The sequence below is a fragment of the Salmo salar genome, chromosome ssa14 (genome assembly GCF_905237065.1).
Source record: "Salmo salar chromosome ssa14, Ssal_v3.1, whole genome shotgun sequence".
Lineage (NCBI taxonomy): Eukaryota > Metazoa > Chordata > Actinopteri > Salmoniformes > Salmonidae > Salmo > Salmo salar.
Window position 1 is genome coordinate 50890968 of NC_059455.1, and position 19680 is coordinate 50910647.

The 19680-nt window shown below is 45.5% G+C and overlaps 1 protein-coding gene across 8 annotated transcripts in view; it reads right to left on the reverse strand.

Annotated features, from left to right (window-relative positions):
- zfyve9a (zinc finger, FYVE domain containing 9a) overlaps nucleotides 1-19680 on the reverse strand; it is a 78328-nt gene that overhangs the window by 4764 nt on the left and 53884 nt on the right. The window lies entirely within an intron of this gene.

Sequence of the window (19680 nt, forward strand, 5' to 3'; positions counted from 1 at the left end):
AACCAATCCCTCAGATCTATAGGAGTGTAGGGATTGATATCTAACCAATCCCTCAGATCTATAGGAGTGTAGGGGTTGATATCTAACCAATCCCTCAGATCTATAGGAGTGTAGGGGTTGATATCTAACCAATCCCTCAGATCTATAGGGGCTAGGGGTTGATATCTAACCAATCCCCTCAGATCTATAGGGGCTAGGGGTTGATATCTAACAAATCCCCTCAGATCTATAGGGGCTAGGGGTTGATATCTAACCAATCCCTCAGATCTATAGGGGCTTGGGGTTGATATCTAACCAATCCCTCAGATCTATAGGAGTGTAGGGGTTGATATCTAACCAATCCCTCAGATCTATAGGAGTGTAGGGGTTGACATCTAACCAATCCCCTCAGATCTATAGGAGTGTAGGGGCTAGGGGTTGGTATCTAACCAATCCCCTCAGATCTATAGGAGTGTAGGGGCTAGGGGTTGATATCTAACCAATCCCTCAGATCTATAGGGGCTAGGGGTTGATATCTAACCAATCCCTCAGATCTATAGGGGCTAGGGGTTGATATCTAACCAATCCCTCAGATCTATAGGGGCTAGGGGTTGATATCTAACCAATCCCTCAGATCTATAGGAGTGTAGGGGCAAGGGGTTGATATCTAACCAATCCCTCAGATCTATAGGGGCTAGGGGTTGATATCTAACCAATCCCCTCAGATCTATAGGAGTGTAGGGGCTAGGGGTTGATATCTAACCAATCCCCTCAGATCTATAGGGGCTAGGGGTTGATATCTAACCAATCCCTCAGATCTATAGGGGCTAGGTGTTGATATCTAACCAATCCCTCAGATCTATAGGGGCTAGCGGTTGATATCTAACCAATCCCTCAGATCTATAGGAGTGTAGGGGTTGATATCTAACCAATCCCTCAGATCTATAGGAGTGTAGGGGTTGATATCTAACCAATCCCTCAGCTCTATAGGGGCTAGGGGTTGATATCTAACCAATCCCTCAGATCTATAGGGGCTAGGGGTTGATATCTAACCAATCCCTCAGATCTATAGGGGCTAGGGGTTGAAATCTAACCAATCCCCTCAGATCTATAGGGGCTAGGGGTTGATATCTAACCAATCCCCTCAGATCTATAGGGGCTAGGGGTTGATATCTAACCAATCCCTCAGATCTATAGGGGCTAGGGGTTGATATCTAACCAATCCCCTCAGATCTATAGGGGCTAGGGGTTGATATCTAACCAATCCCTCAGATCTATAGGGGCTAGCGGTTGATATCTAACCAATCCCTCAGATCTATAGGAGTGTAGGGGTTGATATCTAACCAATCCCTCAGATCTATAGGAGTGTAGGGGTTGATATCTAACCAATCACTCAGATCTATAGGGGCTAGGGGTTGATATCTAACCAATCCCTCAGATCTATAGGGGCTAGGGGTTGATATCGAACCAATCCCTCAGATCTATAGGAGTGTAGGGGTTGATATCTAACCAATCCCTCAGATCTATAGGGGCTAGGGGTTGATATCTAACCAATCCCCTCAGATCTATAGGGGCTAGGGGTTGATATCTAACCAATCCCTCAGATCTATAGGGGCTAGGGGTTGATATCTAACCAATCCCCTCAGATCTATAGGGGCTAGGGGTTGATATCTAACCAATCCCTCAGATCTATAGGGGCTAGCGGTTGATATCTAACCAATCCCTCAGATCTATAGGAGTGTAGGGGTTGATATCTAACCAATCCCTCAGATCTATAGGAGTGTAGGGGTTGATATCTAACCAATCACTCAGATCTATAGGGGCTAGGGGTTGATATCTAACCAATCCCTCAGATCTATAGGGGCTAGGGGTTGATATCGAACCAATCCCTCAGATCTATAGGAGTGTAGGGGTTGATATCTAACCAATCCCTCAGATCTATAGGAGTGTAGGGGTTGATATCTAACCAATCCCTCAGATCTATAGGAGTGTAGTGTTTGATATCTAACCAATCCCTCATATCTATAGGAGTGTAGGGGTTGATATCTAACCAATCCCTCAGATCTATAGGAGTGTAGGGGTTGATATCTAACCAATCCCTCAGATCTATAGGGGCTAGGGGTTGATATCTAACCAATCCCTCAGATCTATAGGGGCTAGGGGTTGATATCTAACCAATCCCTCAGATCTATAGGGGCTAGGGGTTGATATCTAACCAATCCCTCAGATCTATAGGAGTGTAGGGGTTGATATCTAACCAATCCCTCAGATCTATAGGAGTGTAGGGGTTGATATCTAACCAATCCCCTCAGATCTATAGGGGCTAGGGGTTGATATCTAACCAATCCCCTCAGATCTATAGGAGTGTAGGGGCTAGGGGTTGGTATCTAACCAATCCCCTCAGATCTATAGGAGTGTAGGGGCTAGGGGTTGATATCTAACCAATCCCCTCAGATTTATAGGAGTGTAGGGGCTAGGGGTTGATATCTAACCAATCCCTCAGATCTATAGGTGCTAGGGGTTGATATCTAACCAATCCCTCAGATCTATAGGGGCTAGGGGTTGATATCTAACCAATCCCTCAGATCTATAGGGGCTAGGGGTTGATATCTAACCAATCCCCTCAGATCTATAGGGGCTAGGGGTTGATATCTAACCAATCCCTCAGATCTATAGGGGCTGGGGTTGATATCTAACCAATCCCCTCAGATCTATAGGGGCGGGTTGATATCTAACCAATCCCTCAGATCTATAGGAGTGTAGGGGTTGATATCTAACCAATCCCTCAGATCTATTGGAGTGTAGGGGTTGATATCTAACCAATCCCTCAGATCTATAGGGGCTAGGGGTTGATATCTAACCAATCCCTCAGATCTATAGGGGCTAGGGGTTGATATCTAACCAATCCCCTCAGATCTATAGGGGCTAGGGGTTGATATCTAACCAATCCCCTCAGATCTATAGGGGCTAGGGGTTGATATCTAACCAATCCCTCAGATCTATAGGGGCTAGGGGTTGATATCTAACCAATCCCTCAGATCTATAGGGGCTAGGGGTTGATATCTAACCAATCCCTCAGATCTATAGGAGTGTAGGGGTTGATATCTAACCAATCCCTCAGATCTATAGGAGTGTAGGGGTTGATATCTAACTAATCCCTCAGATCTATAGGAGTGTAGGGGTTGATATCTAACCAATCCCCTCAGATCTATAGGGGCTAGGGGTTGATATCTAACCAATCCCTCAGATCTATAGGGGCTAGCGGTTGATATCTAACCAATCCCTCAGATCTATAGGAGTGTAGGGGTTGATATCTAACCAATCCCTCAGATCTATAGGAGTGTAGGGGTTGATATCCAACCAATCCCTCAGATCTATAGGAGTGTAGGGGTTGATATCTAACCAATCCCTCAGATCTATAGGGGCTAGGGGTTGATATCTAACCAATCCCTCAGATCTATAGGAGTGTAGGGGTTGATATCTAACCAATCCCTCAGATCTATAGGAGTGTAGGGGTTGATATCCAACCAATCCCTCAGATCTATAGGAGTGTAGGGGTTGATATCTAACCAATCCCTCAGATCTATAGGGGCTAGGGGTTGATATCTAACCAATCCCTCAGATCTATAGGGGCTAGGGGTTGATATCTAACCAATCCCTCAGATCTATAGGAGTGTAGGGGTTGATATCTAACCAATCCCTCAGATCTATAGGAGTGTAGGGGTTGATATCTAACCAATCCCCTCAGATCTATAGGGGCTAGGGGTTGATATCTAACCAATCCCTCAGATCTATAGGGGCTAGCGGTTGATATCTAACCAATCACTCAGATCTATAGGGGCTAGGGGTTGATATCTAACCAATCCCCTCAGATCTATAGGAGTGTAGGGGCTAGGGGTTGATATCTAACCAATCCCTCAGATCTATAGGGGCTAGGGGTTGATATCTAACCAATCCCTCAGATCTATAGGGGCTAGGGGTTGATATCTAACCAATCCCTCAGATCTATAGGAGTGTAGTGGTTGATATCTAACCAATCCCTCAGATCTATAGGGGCTAGGGGTTGATATCTAACCAATCCCTCAGATCTATAGGAGTGTAGGGGTTGATATCTAACCAATCCCTCAGATCTATAGGAGTGTAGGGGTTGATATCTAACCAATCCCTCAGATCTATAGGAGTGTAGGGGTTGATATCTAACCAATCCCTCAGATCTATAGGGGCTAGGGGTTGATATCTAACCAATCCCCTCAGATCTATAGGAGTGTAGGGGCTAGGGGTTGATATCTAACCAATCCCTCAGATCTATAGGGGCTAGGGGTTGATATCTAACCAATCCCTCAGATCTATAGGAGTGTAGTGGTTGATATCTAACCAATCCCTCAGATCTATAGGGGCTAGGGGTTGATATCTAACCAATCCCTCAGATCTATAGGAGTGTAGGGGTTGATATCTAACCAATCCCTCAGATCTATAGGAGTGTCGGGGTTGATATCTAACCAATCCCTCAGATCTATAGGAGTGTAGGGGTTGATATCTAACCAATCCCTCAGATCTATAGGAGTGTAGTGGTTGATATCTAACCAATCCCTCAGATCTATAGGGGCTAGGGGTTGATATCTAACCAATCCCTCAGATCTATAGGAGTGTAGGGGTTGATATCTAACCAATCCCTCAGATCTATAGGAGTGTCGGGGGTTGATATCTAACCAATCCCTCAGATCTATAGGAGTGTAGGGGTTGATATCTAACCAATCCCTCAGATCTATAGGAGTGTAGGGGTTGATATCTAACCAATCCCTCAGATCTATAGGAGTGTAGGGGTTGATATCTAACCAATCCCTCAGATCTATAGGAGTGTAGGGGTTGATATCTAACCAATCCCTCAGATCTATAGGAGTGTAGGGGTTGATATCTAACCAATCCCTCAGATCTATAGGAGTGTAGGGGTTGATATCTAACCAATCCCTCAGATCTATAGGAGTGTAGGGGTTGATATCTAACCAATCCCTCAGATCTATAGGAGTGTAGGGGTTGATATCTAACCAATCCCTCAGATCTATAGGAGTGTAGGGGTTGATATCTAACCAATCCCTCAGATCTATAGGAGTGTAGGGGTTGATATCTAACCAATCCCTCAGATCTATAGGGGCTAGGGGTTGATATCTAACCAATCCCCTCAGATCTATAGGGGCTAGGGGTTGATATCTAACCAATCCCTCAGAAATATAGGGGCTAGGGGTTGATATCTAACCAATCCCCTCAGATCTATAGGGGCTATGGGTTGATATCTAACCAATCCCTCAGATCTATAGGGGCTAGGGGTTGATATCTAACCAATCCCTCAGATCTATAGGAGTGTAGGGGTTGATATCTAACCAATCCCTCAGATCTATAGGAGTGTAGGGGTTGATATCTAACCAATCCCCTCAGATCTATAGGGGCTAGGGGTTGATATCTAACCAATCCCCTCAGATCTATAGGAGTGTAGGGGCTAGGGGTTGATATCTAACCAATCCCCTCAGATCTATAGGAGTGTAGGGGCTAGGGGTTGGTATCTAACCAATCCCTCAGATCTATAGGGGCTAGGGGTTGATATCTAACCAATCCCTCAGATCTATAGGGGCTAGGGGTTGATATCTAACCAATCCCTCAGATCTATAGGGGCTAGGGGTTGATATCTAACCAATCCCTCAGATCTATAGGAGTGTAGGGGTTGATATCTAACCAATCCCTCAGATCTATAGGAGTGTAGGGGTTGATATCTAACCAATCCCCTCAGATCTATAGGGGCTAGGGGTTGATATCTAACCAATCCCCTCAGATCTATAGGAGTGTAGGGGCTAGGGGTTGGTATCTAACCAATCCCCTCAGATCTATAGGAGTGTAGGGGCTAGGGGTTGATATCTAACCAATCCCCTCAGATTTATAGGAGTGTAGGGGCTAGGGGTTGATATCTAACCAATCCCTCAGATCTATAGGTGCTAGGGGTTGATATCTAACCAATCCCTCAGATCTATAGGGGCTAGGGGTTGATATCTAACCAATCCCTCAGATCTATAGGGGCTAGGGGTTGATATCTAACCAATCCCCTCAGATCTATAGGGGCTAGGGGTTGATATCTAACCAATCCCTCAGATCTATAGGGGCGAGCGGTTGATATCTAACCAATCCCTCAGATCTATAGGAGTGTAGGGGTTGATATCTAACCAATCCCTCAGATCTATTGGAGTGTAGGGGTTGATATCTAACCAATCCCTCAGATCTATAGGGGCTAGGGGTTGATATCTAACCAATCTCTCAGATCTATAGGGGCTAGGGGTTGATATCTAACCAATCCCCTCAGATCTATAGGGGCTAGGGGTTGATATCTAACCAATCCCCTCAGATCTATAGGGGCTAGGGGTTAATATCTAACCAATCCCTCAGATCTATAGGGGCTAGGGGTTGATATCTAACCAATCCCTCAGATCTATAGGGGCTAGGGGTTGATATCTAACCAATCCCTCAGATCTATAGGAGTGTAGGGGTTGATATCTAACCAATCCCTCAGATCTATAGGAGTGTAGGGGTTGATATCTAACTAATCCCTCAGATCTATAGGAGTGTAGGGGTTGATATCTAACCAATCCCCTCAGATCTATAGGGGCTAGGGGTTGATATCTAACCAATCCCTCAGATCTATAGGGGCTAGCGGGTGATATCTAACCAATCCCTCAGATCTATAGGAGTGTAGGGGTTGATATCTAACCAATCCCTCAGATCTATAGGAGTGTAGGGGTTGATATCCAACCAATCCCTCAGATCTATAGGAGTGTAGGGGTTGATATCTAACCAATCCCTCAGATCTATAGGGGCTAGGGGTTGATATCTAACCAATCCCTCAGATCTATAGGAGTGTAGGGGTTGATATCTAACCAATCCCTCAGATCTATAGGAGTGTAGGGGTTGATATCCAACCAATCCCTCAGATCTATAGGAGTGTAGGGGTTGATATCTAACCAATCCCTCAGATCTATAGGGGCTAGGGGTTGATATCTAACCAATCCCTCAGATCTATAGGAGTGTAGGGGTTGATATCTAACCAATCCCTCAGATCTATAGGAGTGTAGGGGTTGATATCCAACCAATCCCTCAGATCTATAGGAGTGTAGGGGTTGATATCTAACCAATCCCTCAGATCTATAGGGGCTAGGGGTTGATATCTAACCAATCCCTCAGATCTATAGGAGTGTAGGGGTTGATATCTAACCAATCCCTCAGATCTATAGGAGTGTAGGGGTTGATATCCAACCAATCCCTCAGATCTATAGGAGTGTAGGGGTTGATATCTAACCAATCCCTCAGATCTATAGGGGCTGGGGTTGATATCTAACCAATCCCTCAGATCTATAGGGGCTAGGGGTTGATATCTAACCAATCCCTCAGATCTATAGGAGTGTAGGGGTTGATATCTAACCAATCCCTCAGATCTATAGGAGTGTAGGGGTTGATATCTAACCAATCCCCTCAGATCTATAGGGGCTAGGGGTTGATATCTAACCAATCCCTCAGATCTATCGGGGCTAGCGGTTGATATCTAACCAATCACTCAGATCTATAGGGGCTAGGGGTTGATATCTAACCAATCCCCTCAGATCTATAGGAGTGTAGGGGCTAGGGGTTGATATCTAACCAATCCCTCAGATCTATAGGGGCTAGGGGTTGATATCTAACCAATCCCTCAGATCTATAGGGGCTAGGGGTTGATATCTAACCAATCCCTCAGATCTATAGGAGTGTAGTGGTTGATATCTAACCAATCCCTCAGATCTATAGGGGCTAGGGGTTGATATCTAACCAATCCCTCAGATCTATAGGAGTGTAGGGGTTGATATCTAACCAATCCCTCAGATCTATAGGAGTGTAGGGGTTGATATCTAACCAATCCCTCAGATCTATAGGAGTGTAGGGGTTGATATCTAACCAATCCCTCAGATCTATAGGAGTGTAGTGGTTGATATCTAACCAATCCCTCAGATCTATAGGGGCTAGGGGTTGATATCTAACCAATCCCTCAGATCTATAGGAGTGTAGGGGTTGATATCTAACCAATCCCTCAGATCTATAGGAGTGTCGGGGTTGATATCTAACCAATCCCTCAGATCTATAGGAGTGTAGGGGTTGATATCTAACCAATCCCTCAGATCTATAGGAGTGTAGGGGTTGATATCTAACCAATCCCTCAGATCTATAGGAGTGTAGGGGTTGATATCTAACCAATCCCTCAGATCTATAGGAGTGTAGGGGTTGATATCTAACCAATCCCTCAGATCTATAGGAGTGTAGGGGTTGATATCTAACCAATCCCTCAGATCTATAGGAGTGTAGGGGTTGATATCTAACCAATCCCTCAGATCTATAGGAGTGTAGGGGTTGATATCTAACCAATCCCTCAGATCTATAGGAGTGTAGGGGTTGATATCTAAACAATCCCTCAGATCTATAGGAGTGTAGGGGTTGATATCTAACCAATCCCTCAGATCTATAGGAGTGTAGGGATTGATATCTAACCAATCCCTCAGATCTATAGGGGCTAGGGGTTGATATCTAACCAATCCCCTCAGATCTATAGGGGCTAGGGGTTGATATCTAACCAATCCCTCAGAAATATAGGGGCTAGGGGTTGATATCTAACCAATCCCCTCAGATCTATAGGGGCTATGGGTTGATATCTAACCAATCCCTCAGATCTATAGGGGCTAGGGGTTGATATCTAACCAATCCCTCAGATCTATAGGAGTGTAGGGGTTGATATCTAACCAATCCCTCAGATCTATAGGAGTGTAGGGGTTGATATCTAACCAATCCCCTCAGATCTATAGGGGCTAGGGGTTGATATCTAACCAATCCCCTCAGATCTATAGGAGTGTGGGGCTGGGGTTGGTATCTAACCAATCCCTCAGATCTATAGAGTAGGGGCTAGGGGTTGATATCTAACCAATCCCTCAGATCTATAGGGTGTAGGGGCTAGGGGTTGATATCTAACCAATCCCCTCAGATCTATAGGGGCTAGGGGTTGATATCTAACCAATCCCTCTGATCTATAGGGGCTAGGGGTTGATATCTAACCAATCCCTCAGATCTATAGGGGCTAGGGGTTGGTATCTAACCAATCCCTCAGATCTATAGGGGCTAGGGGTTGATATCTAACCAATCCCTCAGATCTATAGGGGCTAGGGGTTGATATCTAACCAATCCCTCAGATCTATAGGAGTGTAGGGGCTAGGGGCTGATATCTAACCAATCCCTCAGATCTATAGGGGCTAGGGGTTGATATCTAACCAATCCCCTCTGATCTATAGGGGCTAGGGGTTGATATCTAACCAATCCCTCAGATCTATAGGAGTGTAGTGGTTGATATCTAACCAATCCCCTCAGATCTATAGGAGTGTAGGGGCTAGGGGTTGATATCTAACCAATCCCTCAGATCTATAGGGGCTAGGGGTTGATATCTAACCAATCCCCTCTGATCTATAGGGGCTAGGGGTTGATATCTAACCAATCCCCTCTGATCTATAGGGGCTAGGGGTTGATATCTAACCAATCCCCTCAGATCTATAGGAGTGTAGGGGTTGGTATCTAACCAATCCCTCAGATCTATAGGAGTGTAGGGGTTGATATCTAACCAATCCCTCAGATCTATAGGAGTGTAGGGGTTGATATCTAACCAATCCCTCAGATCTATAGGAGTGTAGGGGTTGATATCTAACCAATCCCTCAGATCTATAGGAGTGTAGGGGTTGATATCTAACCAATCCCTCAGATCTATAGGAGTGTAGGGGTTGATATCTAACCAATCCCTCAGATCTATAGGAGTGTAGGGGTTGATATCTAACCAATCCCTCAGATCTATAGGAGTGTAGGGGGTTGGTATCTAACCAATCCCCTCAGATCTATAGGAGTGTAGGGCGGGGTTGATATCTAACCAATCCCCTCAGATCTATAGGGGCTAGGGGTTGATATCTAACCAATCCCCTCAGATCTATAGGGGCTAGGGGTTGATATCTAACCAATCCCTCAGATCTATAGGAGTGTAGGGGCTAGGGGCTGATATCTAACCAATCCCTCAGATCTATAGGGGCTGGGGTTGATATCTAACCAATCCCCTCTGATCTATAGGGGCTGAGGGGTTGATATCTAACCAATCCCTCAGATCTATAGTAGTGTAGGGGCAAGGGGTTGATATCTAACCAATCCCTCAGATCTATAGGGGCTAGGGGTTGATATCCAACCAATCCCCTCTGATCTATAGGGGCTAGGGGTTGATATCTAACCAATCCCCTCAGATCTATAGGGGCTAGGGGTTGGTATCTAACCAATCCCTCAGATCTATAGGAGTGTAGGGGTTGATATCTAACCAATCCCTCAGATCTATAGGAGTGTAGGGGTTGATATCTAACCAATCCCTCAGATCTATAGGAGTGTAGGGGTTGATATCTAACCAATCCCTCAGATCTATAGGAGTGTAGGGGTTGATATCTAACCAATCCCTCAGATCTATAGGAGTGTAGGGGTTGATATCTAACCAATCCCTCAGATCTATAGGAGTGTAGGGGTTGATATCTAACCAATCCCTCAGATCTATAGGGGCTAGGGGTTGATATCTAACCAATCCCCTCAGATCTATAGGGGCTAGGGGTTGATATCTAACCAATCCCTCAGAAATATAGGGGCTAGGGGTTGATATCTAACCAATCCCCTCAGATCTATAGGGGCTATGGGTTGATATCTAACCAATCCCTCAGATCTATAGGGGCTAGGGGTTGATATCTAACCAATCCCTCAGATCTATAGGAGTGTAGGGGTTGATATCTAACCAATCCCTCAGATCTATAGGAGTGTAGGGGTTGATATCTAACCAATCCCCTCAGATCTATAGGGGCTAGGGGTTGATATCTAACCAATCCCCTCAGATCTATAGGAGTGTAGGGGCTGGGGGGTTGGTATCTAACCAATCCCCTCAGATCTATAGGAGTGTAGGGGCTAGGGGTTGATATCTAACCAATCCCCTCAGATCTATAGGAGTGTAGGGGCTAGGGGTTGATATCTAACCAATCCCTCAGATCTATAGGGGCTAGGGGTTGATATCTAACCAATCCCTCAGATCTATAGGGGCTAGGGGTTGATATCTAACCAATCCCTCAGATCTATAGGAGTGTAGGGGCTAGGGGCTGATATCTAACCAATCCCTCAGATCTATAGGGGCTAGGGGTTGATATCTAACCAATCCCCTCTGATCTATAGGGGCTAGGGGTTGATATCTAACCAATCCCTCAGATCTATAGGAGTGTAGTGGTTGATATCTAACCAATCCCCTCAGATCTATAGGAGTGTAGGGGCTAGGGGTTGATATCTAACCAATCCCTCAGATCTATAGGGGCTAGGGATGGATATCTAACCAATCCCTCAGATCTATAGGGGCTAGGGGTTGATATCTAACCAATCCCTCAGATCTATAGTAGTGTAGGGGCAAGGGGTTGATATCTAACCAATCCCTCAGATCTATAGGGGCTAGGGGTTGATATCTAACCAATCCCCTCTGATCTATAGGGGCTAGGGGTTGATATCTAACCAATCCCCTCAGATCTATAGGGGCTAGGGGTTGGTATCTAACCAATCCCTCAGATCTATAGGAGTGTAGGGGTTGATATCTAACCAATCCCTCAGATCTATAGGAGTGTAGGGGTTGATATCTAACCAATCCCTCAGATCTATAGGAGTGTAGGGGTTGATATCTAACCAATCCCTCAGATCTATAGGAGTGTAGGGGTTGATATCTAACCAATCCCTCAGATCTATAGGAGTGTAGGGGTTGATATCTAACCAATCCCTCAGATCTATAGGAGTGTAGGGGTTGATATCTAACCAATCCCCTCAGATCTATAGGAGTGTAGGGGCTAGGGGTTGGTATCTAACCAATCCCCTCAGATCTATAGGAGTGTAGGGGCTAGGGGTTGATATCTAACCAATCCCCTCAGATCTATAGGGGCTAGGGGTTGATATCTAACCAATCCCCTCTGATCTATAGGGGCTAGGGGTTGATATCTAACCAATCCCTCAGATCTATAGGAGTGTAGGGGCTAGGGGCTGATATCTAACCAATCCCTCAGATCTATAGGGGCTAGGGGTTGATATCTAACCAATCCCCTCTGATCTATAGGGGCTAGGGGTTGATATCTAACCAATCCCTCAGATCTATAGTAGTGTAGGGGCAAGGGGTTGATATCTAACCAATCCCTCAGATCTATAGGGGCTAGGGGTTGATATCTAACCAATCCCCTCTGATCTATAGGGGCTAGGGGTTGATATCTAACCAATCCCCTCAGATCTATAGGGGCTAGGGGTTGGTATCTAACCAATCCCTCAGATCTATAGGAGTGTAGGGGTTGATATCTAACCAATCCCTCAGATCTATAGGAGTGTAGGGGTTGATATCTAACCAATCCCTCAGATCTATAGGAGTGTAGGGGTTGATATCTAACCAATCCCTCAGATCTATAGGAGTGTAGGGGTTGATATCTAACCAATCCCTCAGATCTATAGGAGTGTAGGGGTTGATATCTAACCAATCCCTCAGATCTATAGGAGTGTAGGGGTTGATATCTAACCAATCCCTCAGATCTATAGGGGCTAGGGGTTGATATCTAACCAATCCCCTCAGATCTATAGGGGCTAGGGGTTGATATCTAACCAATCCCTCAGAAATATAGGGGCTAGGGGTTGATATCTAACCAATCCCCTCAGATCTATAGGGGCTATGGGTTGATATCTAACCAATCCCTCAGATCTATAGGGGCTAGGGGTTGATATCTAACCAATCCCTCAGATCTATAGGAGTGTAGGGGTTGATATCTAACCAATCCCTCAGATCTATAGGAGTGTAGGGGTTGATATCCAACCAATCCCCTCAGATCTATAGGGGCTAGGGGTTGATATCTAACCAATCCCTCAGATCTATAGGGGTGTAGGGGCTGGGGGTTGGTATCTAACCAATCCCCTCAGATCTATAGGAGTGTAGGGGCTAGGGGTTGATATCTAACCAATCCCCTCAGATCTATAGGAGTGTAGGGGCTAGGGGTTGATATCTAACCAATCCCTCAGATCTATAGGGGCTAGGGGTTGATATCTAACCAATCCCTCAGATCTATAGGGGCTAGGGGTTGATATCTAACCAATCTCTCAGATCTATAGGAGTGTAGGGGCTAGGGGCTGATATCTAACCAATCCCTCAGATCTATAGGGGCTAGGGGTTGATATCTCAACCAATCCCCTCTGATCTATAGGGGCTAGGGGTTGATATCTAACCAATCCCTCAGATCTATAGGAGTGTAGTGGTTGATATCTAACCAATCCCTCAGATCTATAGGAGTGTAGGGGCTAGGGGTTGATATCTAACCAATCCCTCAGATCTATAGGGGCTAGGGATGGATATCTAACCAATCCCTCAGATCTATAGGGGCTAGGGGTTGATATCTAACCAATCCCTCAGATCTATAGTAGTGTAGGGGAAAGGGGTTGATATCTAACCAATCCCTCAGATCTATAGGGGCTAGGGGTTGATATCTAACCAATCCCCTCTGATCTATAGGGGCTAGGGGTTGATATCTAACCAATCCCCTCAGATCTATAGGGGCTAGGGGTTGGTATCTAACCAATCCCTCAGATCTATAGGAGTGTAGGGGTTGATATCTAACCAATCCCTCAGATCTATAGGAGTGTAGGGGTTGATATCTAACCAATCCCTCAGATCTATAGGGGCTAGGGGTTGATATCTAACCAATCCCTCAGATCTATAGGGGCTAGGGGTTGATATCGAACCAATCCCTCAGATCTATAGGAGTGTAGGGGTTGATATCTAACCAATCCCTCAGATCTATAGGAGTGTAGGGGTTGATATCTAACCAATCCCTCAGATCTATAGGAGTGTAGGGGTTGATATCTAACCAATCCCTCAGATCTATAGGAGTGTAGTGTTTGATATCTAACCAATCCCTCATATCTATAGGAGTGTAGGGGTTGACATCTAACCAATCCCTCAGATCTATAGGAGTGTAGGGGTTGACATCTAACCAATCCCTCAGATCTATAGGGGCTAGGGGTTGATATCTAACCAATCCCTCAGATCTATATGGGCTAGGGGTTGATATCTAACCAATCCCTCAGATCTATAGGGGCTAGGGGTTGATATCTAACCAATCCCTCAGATCTATAGGAGTGTAGGGGTTGATATCTAACCAATCCCTCAGATCTATAGGAGTGTAGGGGTTGATATCTAACCAATCCCCTCAGATCTATAGGAGTGTAGGGGCTAGGGGTTGGTATCTAACCAATCCCCTCAGATCTATAGGAGTGTAGGGGCTAGGGGTTGATATCTAACCAATCCCCTCAGATTTATAGGAGTGTAGGGGCTAGGGGTTGATATCTAACCAATCCCTCAGATCTATAGGTGCTAGGGGTTGATATCTAACCAATCCCTCAGATCTATAGGGGCTAGGGGTTGATATCTAACCAATCCCTCAGATCTATAGGGGTGTAGGGGCAAGGGGTTGATATCTAACCAATCCCTCAGATCTATAGGGGCTAGGGGTTGATATCTAACCAATCCCCTCAGATCTATAGGGGCTAGGGGTTGATATCTAACCAATCCCCTCAGATCTATAGGGGCTAGGGGTTGGTATCTAACCAATCCCTCAGATCTATAGGGGCTAGGGGTTGATATCTAACCAATCCCTCAGATCTATAGGGGCTAGGGGTTGATATCTAACCAATCCCTCAGATCTATAGGAGTGTAGGGGCTAGGGGCTGATATCTAACCAATCCCCTCAGATCTATAGGGGCTAGGGGTTGATATCTAACCAATCCCTCAGATCTATAGGGGTGTAGGGGCAAGGGGTTGATATCTAACCAATCCCTCAGATCTATAGGGGCTAGGGGTTGATATCTAACCAATCCCCTCAGATCTATAGGGGCTAGGGGTTGATATCTAACCAATCCCCTCAGATCTATAGGGGCTAGGGGTTGGTATCTAACCAATCCCTCAGATCTATAGGGGCTAGGGGTTGATATCTAACCAATCCCTCAGATCTATAGGGGCTAGGGGTTGATATCTAACCAATCCCTCAGATCTATAGGAGTGTAGGGGCTAGGGGCTGATATCTAACCAATCCCCTCAGATCTATAGGGGCTAGGGGTTGATATCTAACCAATCCCTCATATCTATAGGAGTGTAGGGGTTGACATCTAACCAATCCCTCAGATCTATAGGAGTGTAGGGGTTGACATCTAACCAATCCCTCAGATCTATAGGGGCTAGGGGTTGATATCTAACCAATCCCTCAGATCTATATGGGCTAGGGGTTGATATCTAACCAATCCCTCAGATCTATAGGGGCTAGGGGTTGATATCTAACCAATCCCTCAGATCTATAGGAGTGTAGGGGTTGATATCTAACCAATCCCTCAGATCTATAGGAGTGTAGGGGGTTGGTATCTAACCAATCCCCTCAGATCTATAGGAGTGTAGGGGCTAGGGGTTGATATCTAACCAATCCCTCAGATCTATAGGAGTGTAGGGGCTAGGGGTTGATATCTAACCAATCCCCTCAGATTTATAGGAGTGTAGGGGCTAGGGGTTGATATCTAACCAATCCCTCAGATCTATAGGTGCTAGGGGTTGATATCTAACCAATCCCTCAGATCTATAGGGGCTAGGGGTTGATATTCAACCAATCCCTCAGATCTATAGGGGCTAGGGGTTGATATCTAACCAATCCCCTCAGATCTATAGGGGCTAGGGGTTGATATCTAACCAATCCCTCAGATCTATAGGGGCTAGGGGTTGGTATCTAACCAATCCCTCAGATCTATAGGGGCTAGGGGTTGATATCTAACCAATCCCTCAGATCTATAGGGGCTAGGGGTTGATATCTAACCAATCCCTCAGATCTATAGGAGTGTAGGGGCTAGGGGCTGATATCTCAACCAATCCCCTCAGATCTATAGGGGCTAGGGGTTGATATCTAACCAATCCCTCAGATCTAGGTAGGGGCAAGGGGTTGATATCTAACCAATCCCTCAGATCTATAGGGGCTAGGGGTTGATATCTAACCAATCCCCTCAGATCTATAGGGGGCTAGGGGTTGATATCTAACCAATCCCCTCAGATCTATAGGGGCTAGGGGTTGGTATCTAACCAATCCCTCAGATCTATAGGGGCTAGGGGTTGATATCTAACCAATCCCTCAGATCTATAGGGGCTAGGGGTTGATATCTAACCAATCCCTCAGATCTATAGGAGTGTAGGGGCTAGGGGCTGATATCTAACCAATCCCCTCAGATCTATAGGGGCTAGGGGTTGATATCTAACCAATCCCCTCAGATCTATAGGGGCTAGCGGTTGATATCTAACCAATCCCTCAGATCTATAGGAGTGTAGGGGTTGATATCTAACCAATCCCTCAGATCTATAGGAGTGTAGGGGTTGATATCTAACCAATCCCTCAGATCTATAGGAGTGTAGGGGTTGATATCTAACCAATCCCTCAGATCTATAGGGGCTAGGGGTTGATATCTAACCAATCCCTCAGATCTATAGGGGCTAGGGGTTGATATCTAACCAATCCCCTCAGATCTATAGGGGCTAGGGGTTGATATCTAACCAATCCCTCAGATCTATAGGGGCGAGCGGTTGATATCTAACCAATCCCTCAGATCTATAGGAGTGTAGGGGTTGATATCTAACCAATCCCTCAGATCTATAGGGGTGCATAGGGGTTGATATCTAACCAATCCCTCAGATCTATAGGGGCGAGGGGTTGATATCTAACCAATCCCTCAGATCTATAGGAGTGTAGGGGTTGATATCTAACCAATCCCTCAGATCTATAGGGGCTAGGGGTTGATATCTAACCAATCCCTCAGATCTATAGGGGCTAGGGGTTGATATCTAACCAATCCCCTCAGATCTATAGGGGCTAGGGGTTGATATCTAACCAATCCCTCAGATCTATAGGGGCGAGCGGTTGATATCTAACCAATCCCTCAGATCTATAGGAGTGTAGGGGTTGATATCTAACCAATCCCTCAGATCTATAGGAGTGTAGGGGTTGATATCTAACCAATCCCTCAGATCTATAGGGGCTAGGGGTTGATATCTAACCAATCCCCTCAGATCTATAGGGGCTAGGGGTTGATATCTAACCAATCCCCTCAGATCTATAGGGGCTAGGGGTTGATATCTAACCAATCCCCTCAGATCTATAGGGGCTAGGGGTTGATATCTAACCAATCCCCTCAGATCTATAGGAGTGTAGGGGCTAGGGGTTGATATCTAACCAATCCCTCAGATCTATAGGGGCTAGGGGTTGATATCTAACCAATCCCTCAGATCTATAGGGGCTGATATCTAACCAATCCCTCAGATCTATAGGAGTGTAGTGGTTGATATCTAACCAATCCCTCAGATCTATAGGGGCTAGGGGTTGATATCTAACCAATCCCTCAGATCTATAGGAGTGTAGGGGTTGATATCTAACCAATCCCTCAGATCTATAGGAGTGTAGGGGTTGATATCTAACCAATCCCTCAGATCTATAGGAGTGTAGGGGTTGATATCTAACCAATCCCTCAGATCTATAGGGGCTAGGGGTTGATATCTAACTAATCCCCTCAGATCTATAGGGGCTAGGGGTTGATATCTAACCAATCCCTCAGATCTATAGGGGCTAGGGGTTGATATCTAACCAATCCCCTCAGATCTATAGGAGTGTAGGGGCTAGGGGTTGATATCTAACCAATCCCCTCAGATCTATAGGAGTGTAGGGGCTAGGGGTTGATATCTAACCAATCCCTCAGATCTATAGGGGCTAGGGGTTGATATCTAACCAATCCCTCAGATCTATAGGGGCTGATATCTAACCAATCCCTCAGATCTATAGGAGTGTAGTGGTTGATATCTAACCAATCCCTCAGATCTATAGGGGCTAGGGGTTGATATCTAACCAATCCCTCAGATCTATAGGAGTGTAGGGGTTGATATCTAACCAATCCCTCAGATCTATAGGAGTGTAGGGGTTGATATCTAACCAATCCCTCAGATCTATAGGAGTGTAGGGGTTGATATCTAACCAATCCCTCAGATCTATAGGAGTGTAGGGGTTGATATCTAACCAATCCCTCAGATCTATAGGAGTGTAGGGGTTGATATCTAACCAATCCCTCAGATCTATAGGAGTGTAGGGGTTGATATCTAACCAATCCCTCAGATCTATAGGGGCTAGGGGTTGATATCTAACCAATCCCTCAGATCTATAGGGGCTAGGGGTTGATATCTAACCAATCCCTCAGATCTATAGGGGCTAGGGGTTGATATCTAACCAATCCCTCAGATCTATAGGGGCTAGGGGTTGATATCTAACCAATCCCTCAGATCTATAGGGGCTAGGGGTTGATATCTAACCAATCCCTCAGATCTATAGGAGTGTAGGGGTTGATATCTAACCAATCCCTCAGATCTATAGGAGTGTAGGGGTTGATATCTAACCAATCCCTCAGATCTATAGGAGTGTAGGGGTTGATATCTAACCAATCCCCTCAGATCTATAGGGGCTAGGGGTTGATATCTAACCAATCCCTCAGATCTATAGGGGCTAGCGGTTGATATCTAACCAATCCCTCAGATCTATAGGAGTGTAGGGGTTGATATCTAACCAATCCCTCAGATCTATAGGAGTGTAGGGGTTGATATCCAACCAATCCCTCAGATCTATAGGAGTGTAGGGGTTGATATCTAACCAATCCCTCAGATCTATAGGGGCTAGGGGTTGATATCTAACCAATCCCTCAGATCTATAGGAGTGTAGGGGTTGATATCTAACCAATCCCTCAGATCTATAGGAGTGTAGGGGTTGATATCCAACCAATCCCTCAGATCTATAGGAGTGTAGGGGTTGATATCTAACCAATCCCTCAGATCTATAGGGGCTAGGGGTTGATATCTAACCAATCCCTCAGATCTATAGGGGCTAGGGGTTGATATCTAACCAATCCCTCAGATCTATAGGAGTGTAGGGGTTGATATCTAACCAATCCCTCAGATCTATAGGAGTGTAGGGGTTGATATCTAACCAATCCCCTCAGATCTATAGGGGCTAGGGGTTGATATCTAACCAATCCCTCAGATCTATAGGGGCTAGCGGGTTGATATCCAACCAATCACTCAGATCTATAGGGGCTAGGGGTTGATATCTAACCAATCCCCTCAGATCTATAGGAGTGTAGGGGCTAGGGGTTGATATCTAACCAATCCCTCAGATCTATAGGGGCTAGGGGTTGATATCTAACCAATCCCTCAGATCTATAGGGGGCTAGGGGTTGATATCTAACCAATCCCTCAGATCTATAGGAGTGTAGGGGTTGATATCTAACCAATCCCCTCAGATCTATAGGGGCTAGGGGTTGATATCTAACCAATCCCTCAGATCTATAGGAGTGTAGGGGTTGATATCTAACCAATCCCTCAGATCTATAGGAGTGTAGGGGTTGATATCTAACCAATCCCTCAGATCTATAGGAGTGTAGGGGTTGATATCTAACCAATCCCTCAGATCTATAGGAGTGTAGGGGTTGATATCTAACCAATCCCTCAGATCTATAGGGGCT